Here is a 14,678-nt window from a genome sequence, read left to right as displayed (position 1 = left end):
CGTCTCTTCCATATCTACCTTTCTGCTTTCCCTTTCTTACTTAGGACTAGTTTTCCATCTGATCTGTTGATATTCATACAGGTGGTTTTCTATGATTTTACAGTAGGTGGCTTTTATCTTTTCCCTAGTGATATATGCTTCTCAATCCATACATTTTGTCCTCTAGGCATTCCTGATTCGCTATTTCGCACTTCCTGTCAATCGTATTTTTATGCGTTTGTATTCCCTTTCGCCTGCTTTATTTACTTCATTTTTATATTCTATCCTTTCATCAATTAAATTCAGTATCTCGTTTGTTATACAAGGATTTCTAGTAGCCCCCATCATATTACCTACTTGATTTTGTGCTGCCTTCACTATTTCATCTCTCGAAGCTACTCATTTTTCTTCTACTGTATTCCTTTTCCGTTTTCTTGTCAATCGTTCCCTAATGCTCCTTCTGAAACTCCCAGCAATCTCTGATGCTTTTAGTTTATTCAGGTCCCATTTCCTTAAATTCCTATCTTTTTACAGTTTCTCCACTTCTAATCTGCAGCTCATAATCAGTAAATTATGATCAGATCTCACATCTGCTCCTGAAAATGTCTGGTTCAGTAAACTGTCTTACCACTATGTAATCAATCTGAAACATTCCTGCACCTCCACGTCTCTTCCAGGATACAACCTTATTTCATGGAAGTGTTAGCTGTGTTTAAATTATGCTCTGTGCGTAATTCTACTTGGTGCCATTCTCTTTCATTCCTTTCCATCCAGTACACAGAAAGCGTACAGGAATGAGAGAAACTGCTAAAAATGATCAGTTGGGATTTAGGAACCAATTAGGGAAATAAAAGAAAGGTTAAAGAGTGGTATTACAATTCGGGATGACAGGATATCAATGTTATGATTCAGTGGCGACATTGCTATCCCCAGAGAAAATGAAGAATTACAGGATCTGCTTGATGGAATGAACAGAGTCCAGCATGAGAATTGAGAGAAATGAGTAGTAGTAGAAATGAGAACAGCGAGAAACTTAACGTCAGGGTTAGTGATGACGAAGTAGGTAAAAAATTCTATTGCCAAGGTAGCATAACAATCCAAGACAGACGGAGCAAGGAGGACATAAAAAGTAGGTTAGCAGTGGCAGAAAGTGTATTCCTGGTGAAGATGAACATAGGACTTAATTTGAGGAAGAAGTCTCTGAGAATGTACGTTTGGAGCACAGCAATACACGTGGACTGTGGGAAGACAGTAATAGAAGAGAAAAAAAGTGTTCGGGATGTGATGCCACATACGAATGTTGAAAATTAGGTGGAATGATAAGGAATGATAAGGTCCTGCACAGAAATGGAGAGAAAAGGAATACATAGAAAACGCTGACTAGGAGAAGGGAACATGATGAGAGGAAATTTGTTAAGACATCAAGGAATAACTTCCATGGTACTAGAGGGAGATTTAGAGGGTATATATGGGGTACATCCAACAAATAATTAATGACTCAGGTTGCAGTTGCTGCTCTGAGAGGGAAAGGATTGAACAGCAGAGGAATGAGGAATTCGTGGCAGACCGCTTCAGACCAGTCACAGCACTCGTGACTGTTGTGGCACTGTAAACGGTGTTTGGGAATAGATTTCATGAGACAGTTTTAGGTTGTAGCCTGAGGCCTACTGCTACAACTTATAGAACGTGAAGATCATCTTCACAGTCTTCGCAGAGTGAGCTCACCTTCATATATACCCGATAGCAGAAACACCGCCGGTCAAGAGAGCCACGTGTGCGACGGACGCAGCAGCGGCGCGGCTTAGGAGGTGAGGACAGCCCGTAAGGTAAACGCCCAGTGGGGAGTCTTCCCTAAATGGGAGCTCCCCGGGACCAGTTTGGTCGTTTTGTTGTGAGTCTGGTGAGGGCACTCCCGCCGTATATCAAACCGCTACGACTTGAATATAGCTGGCGCGCTCAACGCTGGAACGTGCAGCGACGGCTAGGCAAATTAATTTCGCCCATAAACAGAAGGAGGCCGACCTCTGCGACCTCTCGTGGCCGACAGTAAGCGCCCACTCTTCCCCAGTCTCGTCCTCGTGCACGCAGCACGAACTGCCCGTGATTAATTTCTACGCTTCTTGCCGCTACACTTGGTATTCTTTGTATCACCCGACAACTGTCCCGCCCCAGAAATTATCTGCTATTAACTTGGAGGCAAGAAAAACAATCTAACTTGTTAATTGTTGATGTACTCTGTACATTTAGGCCTTTTATTGAAAGGATCATAAATCAGTGCTTTCTGAAGACTACAAAGTCTCTGCATTGTTTGATCACAATGAATATCTCTTATGGTCTCTAAATCATTTTTAACAATTGTTCTAAATTAATTGCTGTGCTCATCTGCGTCCCAAAACCACACTCTTCCCCACATTGTCTTATACCTTTCCCTCTCATTTCCTCACTCTATCTTTCCGCCTCTCTCTTTTCTCTCTCTCTCTTTCTCTCTCCCTCTCCCTCTCCTTCACCCCCTTTCTCCACACACACACACACACACACACACACACACACACACACAGACAGACACACGCACACACAATGATGAGTCGAGCAGGTACGTAACGACCACCTGCTAACAGCCCTTTGGTCCGTCTGTGGAATTCAATACTGCAGCGGTGCCCCATGGCATTCAAGCTCTTGATGCATTTTCCTTACTATGTTAAACCACATGACTAGGCACAGGTCATGCAGTTTATGGAAATTACTGACAGGTAGTTCGTGAGGACGGAGAAGGCATTCTATAGCGGTACTCATGTCTCCTATCGGGTTCACATCAGTAATTTCGTGGGGAAAAAAAAAGAAAAGATTCAAAGGTCATCAGTCCCCTAGACATAGAACTACTTAAATCTGCGACCGTAACAGCAGAGCGGTTCCGGACTGAAGCGCCTAGAACCGCTCGGCCATCGTGGCCAACACATTACTTTGAGTTTAGCATGGTGATCCCCAAATTATAGTAGCGCGATTTTGATCTTCTGACAAAGGCGATTATCTTGCGGTTGATACCATCACTCTCTAGCAAGACGTAACCATTGGGAGATGCAAGTGCTCTGCAACAACATTCACGTAGCTTGTGTGGTATTTGACTAATAATCATAACATTCTAGGACCCAGGTTTGATCCCAGCCACTGCTTAAATTTTGAATTAAAAACGTCAGTCTAGGCGGCCGAGAAAGTGTCAGCCGCTTTCTACCAGAAGCCTAGTCAAAGAAGCTGCAGGACTGTATAGAATTTCATGGCAACCTCTTGCTCCTGTGGTGGGAAACTGTCCATAAAAAGCTGATGAGTGAGCATTTATCAGCGGCATGAGAATGAAGGAACTGATGGAAACCAATCCATTAAAGATACATAACGTGTGTCGACAGATCGCTTGGCCTTTGATTCAAAATAATGAAGATAAACTCTTCAAACCAATTAATTCCATATTAGACCGCCATTCAGAAGCTGACCTTGAAAAATATATTTAACAATCGTTGAAATGGTTACATTCTATGAGACGGAGTGTGCAATGACAAAAGATTGCACATGATAAGGGAGGCCAGTAAATCTGAATAGCGAAATACAGACACTCAGTCTAGATGTAGTGAGCGTTAGTGAAGCAAAATTGAGCTGTGCATGTGTCAGTATCGATACTTGTCGCTCATTAAACTTCTTTGCACTTCGTGTCATAGAGACGGGTTGACGGCATACAGCTAGAGACAGCTAGCTGCTATGCATGCCGGTTTGACCGCACACCCAATCTCCGTTTCAAGAGTTTTTCCTTGCTGTTTGGCTTGGTAGCTACGGTTGTTCACTGAGGACGGGGATCTAATTCGTTATGTTAACTGTGTGTCTGAGACATTCGAGAAATCACTGCTCCCCGCTTCCTTTGTGGCGGTGAGTTCGCGTCTTCAGAGTCGGCACATTTCCCTTTTCTGCTGCTTTCATTTGTGGATGTCTAGCTGACATTATTTATTATACAACCAAGGGCGGGCACAGAAAGAAAACGCTTATAACTTTTCGTAATGTGTTATTAAAGTACCCGTTTTGATTTTCGAACAGCCCTGTTCCCTGAGCAAGGCATTGTTACAAAAATCTGAGTTGGGTTTTCGCATCTAACGCCGTCTGGCTATGATTTGTGACTGTTTAATTCGCCTTGATCCTCAGCTGTGTATAACCATAGTTACCAGAACACGCCTGCATAATACCTAAGCCCATTTGTAAAACACAGCATCTGAAATTATTATATTATTTGGTGCTATAATGGGTGAGTATAAAAAAGCAATCATTTAAATTTGTATTTTCTTTTTAAATGCCCATGTGTTACAACGGTCATGAAACATTAACCTTTTGAATTGTTTGTATCTTTTTAAGCACTCTTGTGTTAAAGTGTCACAATTATTTAATGTTTATTTCGAGATTACCGAGCAGAAATATAAAAGATTATAATGTTCATGGCTAAGGTCTGAAACGGTTGTACGGGACCTTTAGACATGGTTCTGGAATTCAATGCTGTTGTTGTCGACTTGCGGCTATGCGGTTTTAATGTTTGCCTTATTTGTGTTTTAGAATACCTAATCTCAGCTGAATGAAGGGATGGGGTGATGTATGTGCTAAGCTCAAGATGCTCACCTCACGTCAACAACTGATTACTAACCAAAAGTATTTGTTTCCTGCTCTTCTAACTGTAATTTAATGCTATTGAGGCTTTCTCTGGGGCATTTTACTAACTCATCCATTGAATAAAAGAAAATCGTGATGAGACTCATGAATTCTATTAATACTATTTCTCTCATTCTTGAGGTGCAAGACCTTATTATAGTTCTTGAATACTTGAAAGAATAACTGGAAGTGTCATTTTGATTGTGTCATTCATAGATAAATTCAAGGTGCAATTTATAACATCAGTTTCGGGAGAGGGCAATAAAATTTTGTACAACTTGAAATATTACATTTCTCAGGAATTCAAGAGCACATTTTGTCAATATTGTTTGAATGTCGCTAAGGCGTATAAATGTTTTAAAAATCTTTCTTCTTTCTGGGTGCGTTCAGTTTCACACTTTACCACTCCCAGTTCCTTGTTACCTGCCATTTGATAAGCGGAAAGAAGATAAGCCTCTCTGGTCAGACAAATATAATTCAGTTCTCACCAGCATCGACAGAAAACCGCCGCCAGCAACAACAGTTCAGATATAAAGTCCAATTTCACAAGCAGATGAGGACATAATACTGAACGGGTAAATCAGTGTCTCAAGGGAAATGATTATAGCTGTAGTAGGGGAAATAATATAAGAATTATCAGGGCACTCTTCTTGGCAGTACAAGTGAAAAAGGAGAAAGGCTAATTGAGATCTGCAATAAATTTCAGCCAAAATTAGAAGATATACTTATATAAGGTCGGGAGACACGGAAAAACTCCAGTTGGATTACATCGTGATCAGACAGAGATGCCGAAATCAAATACTGAATTTTAAAGTATATAGACGAAGGGTCTGATCATAATTTTGTAGACTGAAGCCTAATATACTCGCCCTGAAAAATCAGTGTCGAAAGAAAGGCAATACTGAAGTACTCAGAAATAATGGAGTGCCAATCAGTTTCTCTAAGGATGTCAATACCGCGATAGTGAATACATGATAGATACTTGAGTCGATCGATGATAGAATGAAGTACAATGATGGCGCGGAAAAGACAGAAGTAAAGCAATACATATCACTTACTAATTAAATAAACGAGAAGTACAGGCAAGCCAAGTCCGGTTCCAGATAAATGTTAAAAAACTGAAAAGGAATTGGTCTGTGACATGACAGATTCAGCATATCAAAGAATTCGGTGAGATTATAAACAAGTGTGGCACTACCAAGAGTGCAAAGTGAATGCCACTGTTAAACGTAGTGGAGAGAGTGTACAGGTGGAAGGGTGAACAACTCTCTGATGACATAAAAGAAGGAAGAGGCATAAGAACTCGATGCTGCAAAGACTGGTAGCAATATTCTGTCGCAGCACTACGCCACAGCAGAACTGAGCAGCCCGCAAGCTTGCCAGTCAGCGCCCTATCAGTTACTAAACATATTACTCTGGCACGGGGTCCTTCCCAGACAAGACAGGTTACTGACGGAAGCTAATCCTGAGAGAATGAAACATCTCATATAATTGAGGGGTACACATTTCTCAAAAATATCATTTTTATTGGCTTAAAAGATCCTCCTAACATACTAAAATATCAGGCAAAAAGTCTAATCTGTAGAAAAAAATGTATACAATTCCGAGCTGCTCCTCTAATGCCTCAAGTGACCCGAGCCGGCCGCTGTGGCCGAGCGGTTCAAGGCCCTTCAGGACGGAACCGCACTGCTGCTAACGGTCGCAGGTTCGAATCCTGCCTCGGGCATGAATGTGTGTGATGTCCTTAGGTTAGTTAGATTTAATTAGTTCTAAGTCCAGGGGACTGATGTCCTCAGATGTTAAGTCCCATAGAAATTAGAGCCATTTCTTTAAGTGACCCGATCGGCCTGTCTGCGACAACTCGATACCCCCTGCAGTGTCTGAGTGTATCTGGAATCACTTCAGAACAATTTTAAGTCAACTTGGCATCAGATAGCCTCGATACGTCTACGAAGAAGATAATTCTTTCTCTTAGAATCTTCATTTGTGTTTGCAGCGTTGACTTTCGAATTTCTTAAATATATTTAAACATGAGCTCAGTAACTACCCCAGGTATTATTTTTATATCACCTTTCCTTACACCCGAAAAAATTGTCAATGAAAACCCTATATAGGCTGTTACAGTTGTGTTAAACCCCTAAAAACGTGCACCAGAGACTTATTAACAAAATTTTTTAAAAATTACAGTACACATGTAGATTCTCTAGAGACTAATGTGTTAGCAATAGTGAAAACTACAATTCTTTGGCACTCGGGAAACACGACGCTAGCAGCAGCAACGAGTACGCCTTAGCCCGTGTAAAGGCCGTCTGTCCGCTCAGGTCAGACAGGTCATTATACAGGGTATTACAAAAAGGTACGGCCAAACTTCCAGGAAACACTCCTCACACACAAACAAAGAAAATATATTATGTGGACATGTGTCCGGAAACGCTTACTCTCCATGTTAGAGCTCATTTTACTACTTCTCTTCAAATCACATTGATCATGGAATGGAAACACACAGCAACAGAACGTACCAGCGTGACTTCAAACACTTTGTTACAGGACATTATCAAAATGTCCTCCGTTAGTAAGGATACATGCATCCACCCTCCGTCACATGGAATCCCTGATGCTCTGATGCAGTCCTGGAGAATGGTGTATTGTATCACAGCCGTCCACAATACGAACACGAAGAGTCTCTACTGTACATTTGGTACCGGGGTTTCGTATACAAGGGCTTTCAAATGCCCCAATACATGAAAGTCAAGAGGGTTGAGGTCAGGAGAGCGGTGAGGCCATGGAATCGGTCCGCCTCTACCAATCCATCGGTCACCGAATCTGTTGTTGAGAAGCGTACGAACACTTCGACTGAAATGTGCTGGAGCTCCATCGTGCATGAACCATATGTTGTGTCGTACTTGTAAGGGCACATGTTCTAGCAGCACAGGTAGAGTATCCCGTATGAAATCATGATAACGTGCTCCATTGAGCGTAGGTGGAAGAACATGGGACCTAATCAAGACATCACCAACAATGGCGGCCCAAACGTTGACAGAAAATCTGTGTTGATGACGTGATTGCACAATTGCGTGCGGATTCTCGTCAGCCTACACATGTTGATTGTGAAAATTTAGAATTTGATCACATTGTTGGATGAACCATTCGCAGAACTCTACCCGTGGAGGCCAATCAGCTGCCTGAACACGCTGTAGATGGTATGGAAACAACTGGTTCTCCCGTAGCACTCTCCATACAATGACGTGGTCAACGTTACCTTGTACAGCAGCAACTTCTCTGACGCTGTCATTAGGGTTATCGTTACTGCACGAAGAATTGCCTCGTCCATTGCAGGTGTCCTCGTCGTTCTAGGTCTTCCCCAGTCGCGAGTCATAGGCTGGAATGTTCCGTGCTCCCTAAGACGCCGATCAATTGCTTCTAACGTCTTCCTGTCGGGACATCTTCGTTCTGGAAATCTGTCTCGATACAAACGTACTGCGCCACGGCTACTGCCCCGTGCTAATCCATACATCACAAGAGGAGGAGGTATACTTGGAAAAGGCCGGGAGATACGGGAAGATTCAATGGTCAGACAGAGATATTGGATTGTAAGACGTACCCAGGAGCAGATATAGACTCAGATCACAATATAGTAGTGATGAAGAGTAGGCTGAAGTTCAAGACATTAGTCAGGAAGAATTAATACGCTAAGAAGTGGGATACGGAAGTTCTAAGGAATGACGAGATACGTTTGAAGTTCTCTAACGCTATAGATACAGCAATAAGGAATAGCGCAGTAGGCTACACAGTTGAAGAGGAATGGACGTCTCTAAAAAGGGCCATCACAGAAGTTGGTACGGAAAACATAGGTACAAAGAAGGTAGCTGCGAAGAAACCATGGGTAACAGAAGAAATACTTCAGTTGATTGATGAAAGGCGGAAGTACGAACATGTTCCGGGAAAATCAGGAATACAGAAATACAAGTCGCTGAGTAATGAAATAAATAGGAAGTTCAGGGAAGCTAAGACGAAATGGTTGCAGGAAAAATATGAAGACATCGAAAAAGATATGATTGTCGGAAGGACAGACTCAGCATACAGGAAAGTCAAAACAACTTTTGGTGACATTAAAAGCAACGGTGGTAACATTAAGAGTGCAACGGGAACTCCACTTTTAAATGCAGAGGAGAGAGCAGATAGGTGGAAAGAATACACTGAAAGCCTCTATGAGGGTGAAGATTTGTCTGATGTGATAGAAGAAGAAACGGGAGTCGATTTAGAAGAGATAGGGGATCCAGTATTAGAATCGGAATTTAAAAGAGCTCTGGAGGACTTACGGTCAAATAAGGCACAAGGGATAGATAACATTCTGTCAGAATTTCTAAATTCTTTAGGGGAAGTGTCAACAAAACGACTATTCACGTTGGTGTGTGGAATATATGAGTCTGGCGACATACCATCTGACTTTCGGAAAAGCATCATCCACACAATTCCGAAGACGGCAAGAGCTGACAAGTGCGAGAATTATCGCACAATCAGCTTAACAGCTCATGCATCGAAGCTGCTTACAAGAGTAATATACTGAAGAATGGAAAAGAAAATTGAGAATGCGCTAGGTGACGATCAGTTTGGCTTTACGAAAAGTAAAGGTACGAGAGAGGCAATTCTGACGTTACGGCTAATAATGGAAGCAAGGCTAAAGAAAAATCAAGACACGTTCATAGGATTCGTCGACCTGGAAAAAGCGTTCGACAATATAAAATGATGCAAGCTGTTTGAGATACTGAAAAAAGTAGGGGTAAGCTATAGGGAGAGACGGGTCATATACAATATGTACAACAACCAAGAGGGAATAATAAGAGTGGACGATCAAGAACGCAGTGCTCGTATTACGAAGGGTGTAAGACAAGGCTGTAGCCTTTCGCCCCTACTCTTCAATCTGTACATCGAGGAAGCAATGATGGAAATAAAAGAAACGTTCAGGAGTGGAATTAAAATACAAGGTAAAAGGATATCAATGATACGATTCGCTGATTACATTGCTATCGTGAGTGAAAGTGAAGAAGAATTAAATGATCTGCTGAACGGAATGAACAGTTTAATGTGTACACAGTATGGTTTGAGAGTAAATCGGAGAAAGACGAAGGTAATGAGAAGTAGCAGAAATGAGAACAGCGAGAAACTTAACATCAAGATTTATGGTCACGAAGTCAATGCAGTTAAGGATTTCTGCTACCTAGGCAGTAAAATAACCAATGACGGACGAAGCAAGGAGGACATCAAAAGCACACTCGCTATGGCAAAAAAGGCATCTCTGGCCAAGAGAAGTCTACTAATATCAAATACCGGCCTTAATTTGAGGAAGAAATTTCTGAGGATGTACGTCTGGACAACAGCATTGTATGGTAGTGAAACATGGACTGTGGGAAAACAGGAACAGAAGAGAATCGAAGCATTTGAGATGTGGTGCTACAGACGAATGTTGAAAATTTGGTGGACTGATAACGTAAGGAATGAGGAGATTCTACGCAGAATCGGAGAGGAAAGGAATATGTGGAAAACACTGATAAGGAGAATGGACAGGATCATAGGACATCTGCTAAGACATGAGAGAATGACTTCCATGGTACTAGAGGGAGCTGTAGAGGGAAAAACTGTAGAGGGAGATTGGAATACGTCAAGCAGATAATTGAGGACGTAGGTAGCAAGTGCTACTCTGAGATGAAGAGGTTAGCACAGGAAAGGAATTCGTGGCAGGCCGATTCAAACCAGTCAGTAGACTGATACCAAAAAACAAAAAACAAAAAAAAAACATAAAATGGGCATCTGCCAACTGCACTGACTGCAAAACCAAGTTCGTGATGAACACTAACCTGTCGATTCTACGTACTGATGTGCTTGATGGTAGTACTGTAGAACAATGAGTCGCATGTCAACACAAGCACCGATGTCAACATTACCTTCCTTCAATCGGGCCAACTGGTCGTGAATCGAGGTAGTACAGTACATACTGACGAAACTAAAATGAGCCCTCACATGGAAATTAAGCGTTTCCGGACACATGTCCACATAACATCATTTCTTTATTTGTGTGTGAAGAATGTTCTCTGAAAGTTTGGCCGTACCTTTTTGTAGGAGTCATCATCGAGTCAGCAGTTGTCACTGTGTCGGTCTCCGCAGTGAGGTCGCTTCGTCCTACCATCGTCTTGACATTACCTGCCCTACCATCGTCTTGACATTACCTGCCAGCAAGGTCAAGCTGCCTCTGGATGGGCCGAGGGTCGAACGACGCCCTGCTAGCCACCGAGCAACTCATGTATACGCCTGTAGCAGCCGCTAACAGCCAGTGGCGAACCGAGATTGGCTCCTCAGACTTCTACGCCCACCCCCCCCCCCCCCTCACTTTTCATGGATGGGCCAATCCGACAAACGTCTCACACTCGCCAATTAATGCCAGTCTGTGTAATGTCTCTTTCTGTTATATGAGGATGCTATTAAGTTCGTGAAGTTAAACTTCAAAAGCTATATTTCATAAAACCTAGTAAGAAACAGATACAAATAAGCAATATCATATTTGCGGGTTGCCAAATTAAACTTTTAATTCTGGTTGAAAACGAGCGCCAGGCTCCCTACGAATAATACCAGATGCGTTAGCGTAATAAAATTATTCAAAGAGGCACCTGACCTATAATAAATTGTATCACTGAAAATAGTCACTTTATGATAAAATAAATCTTGTGGTTTGAAGCTAATTAATTTTGATAGTATTTTTAAATAAGTTCTTTTGCTCCAGCTTCGTCGTATTTCCTGTAGAAATAAAAAGTTAAAATGCGCCGCGTAAGGGTGGCCAACTTTCTCAGTCAAAGATGATCGCAGATAGCTCCGCAGCAGCTAAAAAAATGCTACACAAACTCTTGTGTTAAATCAAATGTGGCGTGGGTTCCGTAAATGATTACTCTGCACTCCAGATTACCTTATTATATTTTCGTAACTCTTTTACACATCAATTATGTTTTAGTAATTAAACGAGAGCAATACAAAAGCTAGCGCAATACAATCGTGCCGTCTGCACTCAAACAATAGCTAAGACACAAGAAAAAATCAGAAGACGCCTAAACTCATTGTCTTCCATTCCTTTTATAACATAACAAAGATTATAGTTCTTTTGTTTACACATATGATCTTATATCACGGAGAATAATGCCTTTTTTTCTATTACCAGATTCGATAAATTGTCTTTAAAGTTGTTTCGTCACTTTGTCCGTGTCACAATTAGGCATTAAAGTTCACACAACGTTACGCCTGTATAGTTATTTATATGTTCATGTCAAATATATGGAAAGTGACACTATATCTGCTCGTGAAGAACAAGGGTTGGACAGAAGAATGGAAACACCAAAAACACAACACGATGTGGACCGTTTTAACGTAAAAGGATTTGCCATCAAAACGGGAATTGGTTTGCAGGACAATCAGTTGCATTTGTTCATGGACATCGGCGCTTTCAACTGAAACGACAAACGGTCTCGAGTGCAGCTCGAAAGCGTCCTTAAAATGTTTAGAAAACTGTCCTTTTAAGTTTTTCGAGTACACAATGAATTCTTCAAATCTGGCGTTTTCTTTAACTGCAGTAAGCATAGAAAAGCGGACTGTGTCAGAATGTGTCTCTTCTATAACGCGATTTTCTTTTTAAATGCATCACCATTAGAAAAAATTGTTTCTCACTTACTATGGGCAGTGCTCACTTAAAATGTGAGATCTAAAATCCATTCATAACGTTCTACTTTTCGTTCTCGTACTGATTTTTCCATCACAAGTTCTACAAGAGCGAACATTAAATCCAAAAACCGTTCCAATTATGCCACTTGTCCTAACCATTGTATTTTTCACTAATGTTCAACATCTTCATACTTTTCGTTCAGTTTCGTCGAAAACTGTTGCAACTGACAATGGAATGTGCGTGTGGCTTCAGAAATTTTACTATACGTAAAAAAATTTCTTCACGTGGAGCTTCAGGAATATGTTTTTAAAAAAAATGCTTCCTCACGTACAGAACATTGAATCCCGTCTGCCACTCGTAATTTTTTGCTGTTTCATTGTCAGCTAGATCTTTAAACTCATCCTACATGGTACTGTAGTATCATTTCATAGCAAATCTGGAGTATCTCTCCCTTATTCGACTAGACAATATATACTGAAAATTCTCGTCTCTCTCTCATCCCTATTCATTTCTAAAGGCTTATGACGACAGGTCGCTAGATTGTGTCTTTTGTCCAAACAGCCTGCAAACAGCATACGGTAAATAGTGCTGACACCATGATTCTATCAAACTGAGGAGAGTTGTGGCCACCGAAAAATGCCACACGACTGAGGACCTCAGAAGTTAAGTCCTATAGTGCTCAGAGCCAATTTAGCCATTTTTAAGCCCACACGCATCCCGCATTGACGGCGTGCGTGATGTTCTGCACATCGTGGCCGGCGATGGCGTAAATAGTCTGCTGCCTATTTTGTAACCCATAATCGGTAAAATCATGTAACGAACTTAAACGCTGTTCATGTCATGTACTTTTTGATTCTCCGAAAATATATGTGACCAAATTTTATTATAGCGATGATTTTCTGCAGCTCTGAGAGCAGCAACTCAATTTTAATTAGATGTTACCTTATGCATAATGTGATATATAATACTACGTTCACAGGGTTGTAACCTATCCCCGATGTTATTCAATCTGTATACTGAGCAAGCAGCAAATAAAACAAAAGAAAAATTCGGAATAGGAATTAAAATCCATGGAGAAGGTTCGCCGATGACATTGTAATTCTGTCAGAGACAGCAAAGGACCTGGAAGAGCATATGAACGGAACGTACAGTGTCTTGAGAGGAGGATATAAGATGAACATCAACAAAGGCAAACCGAAGATAATGGAAAGTAGTAGAATTAAATCGGGTAATGCTGAAAGAATTAGATTAGGAAATGAGACATTTAAAGCAGTAAATGAGTTTTGCTATTTGGGGAGCAAAATAACCGATGATGGTCGAAGTAGGAGGATATAAAATGTAGACTGGCGATAGCAAGGAAAGTGTTTCTAAAGAAGAGAAATTTGTTAACTTCGAGTATAGATTTAAATGTCAGGAAGTATTTGTATGAAGTGTAGCACTGCATGAAAGTGAAACGTGAACGATAAATAGTTTAGACAAGAAGAGAATAGAAGCTTTCGAAATGTGGTGCTACAGAAGAATGCTGAAGATAACTAATGAGGAGGTATGGAATAGAATTGGGGAGAAGAGAATTTTGTGGCACAACTTGACAAGAAGAAGGGATCTGTTGGTAGGACATGTTCGGAGGCATTAAGGGTTCACCAGTTTAGTACTGGAGGTCATTGTGCTGGGTAAAAATCGTAGAGGGAGATCAAGAGACGAATACACTAAGCACATTCAGAAGGATGCAGGTTGCAGTAGGTACTGGGAGATGAAGGAGCTTGCACAGGATAGAGTAGCATGGAGAGCTGCATCAAACCAGTCTCAGAACTGAACACCACAACTACAACAACTTAGTTGATTTCTCAATTTTACAGATGTTACCATACATCATGACGATTTTAAGTGTGTTCTAAGTTAGTGAAACAAGGTTTCAGCCTTTCCCTGATATTATTCAATCTGCACGTTGACCAAGTAGTAAGGAAACCAAAGAAAAATTTGAAGTAGGAATTAAAGCTGATGGAAGAGAAATAAAAACTTTCTGGTTTGCCGATGGCGCAGTAATTCTGTCACAGACAGAAAAGGACTGGGAAGAACAGTTGAACGGAATGTACAGTGTTTTGAATGGATGATGTAAGATGAACATAAAAAGACAACAAAAGGATAATGGAATGTAGTCTAATTAATGCTGAGAGAACCAGATTAAGGTAGAAGATGCGTCTTATTATTTGTACAGGGGGCCGGCCGGGGCGGCGGAAAGTTTCTAGGCGCTATATTCCGGAACCGCGCGACCGCTACGGTTGCAGGTTCGAATCCTACGTCGGGCATGGATGTCTGTGAT

Source organism: Schistocerca gregaria, chromosome 8 (genome assembly GCF_023897955.1).
Source record: "Schistocerca gregaria isolate iqSchGreg1 chromosome 8, iqSchGreg1.2, whole genome shotgun sequence".
Taxonomy (NCBI): domain Eukaryota; kingdom Metazoa; phylum Arthropoda; class Insecta; order Orthoptera; family Acrididae; genus Schistocerca; species Schistocerca gregaria.
Note: the sequence above shows the minus strand (reverse complement) of the source record.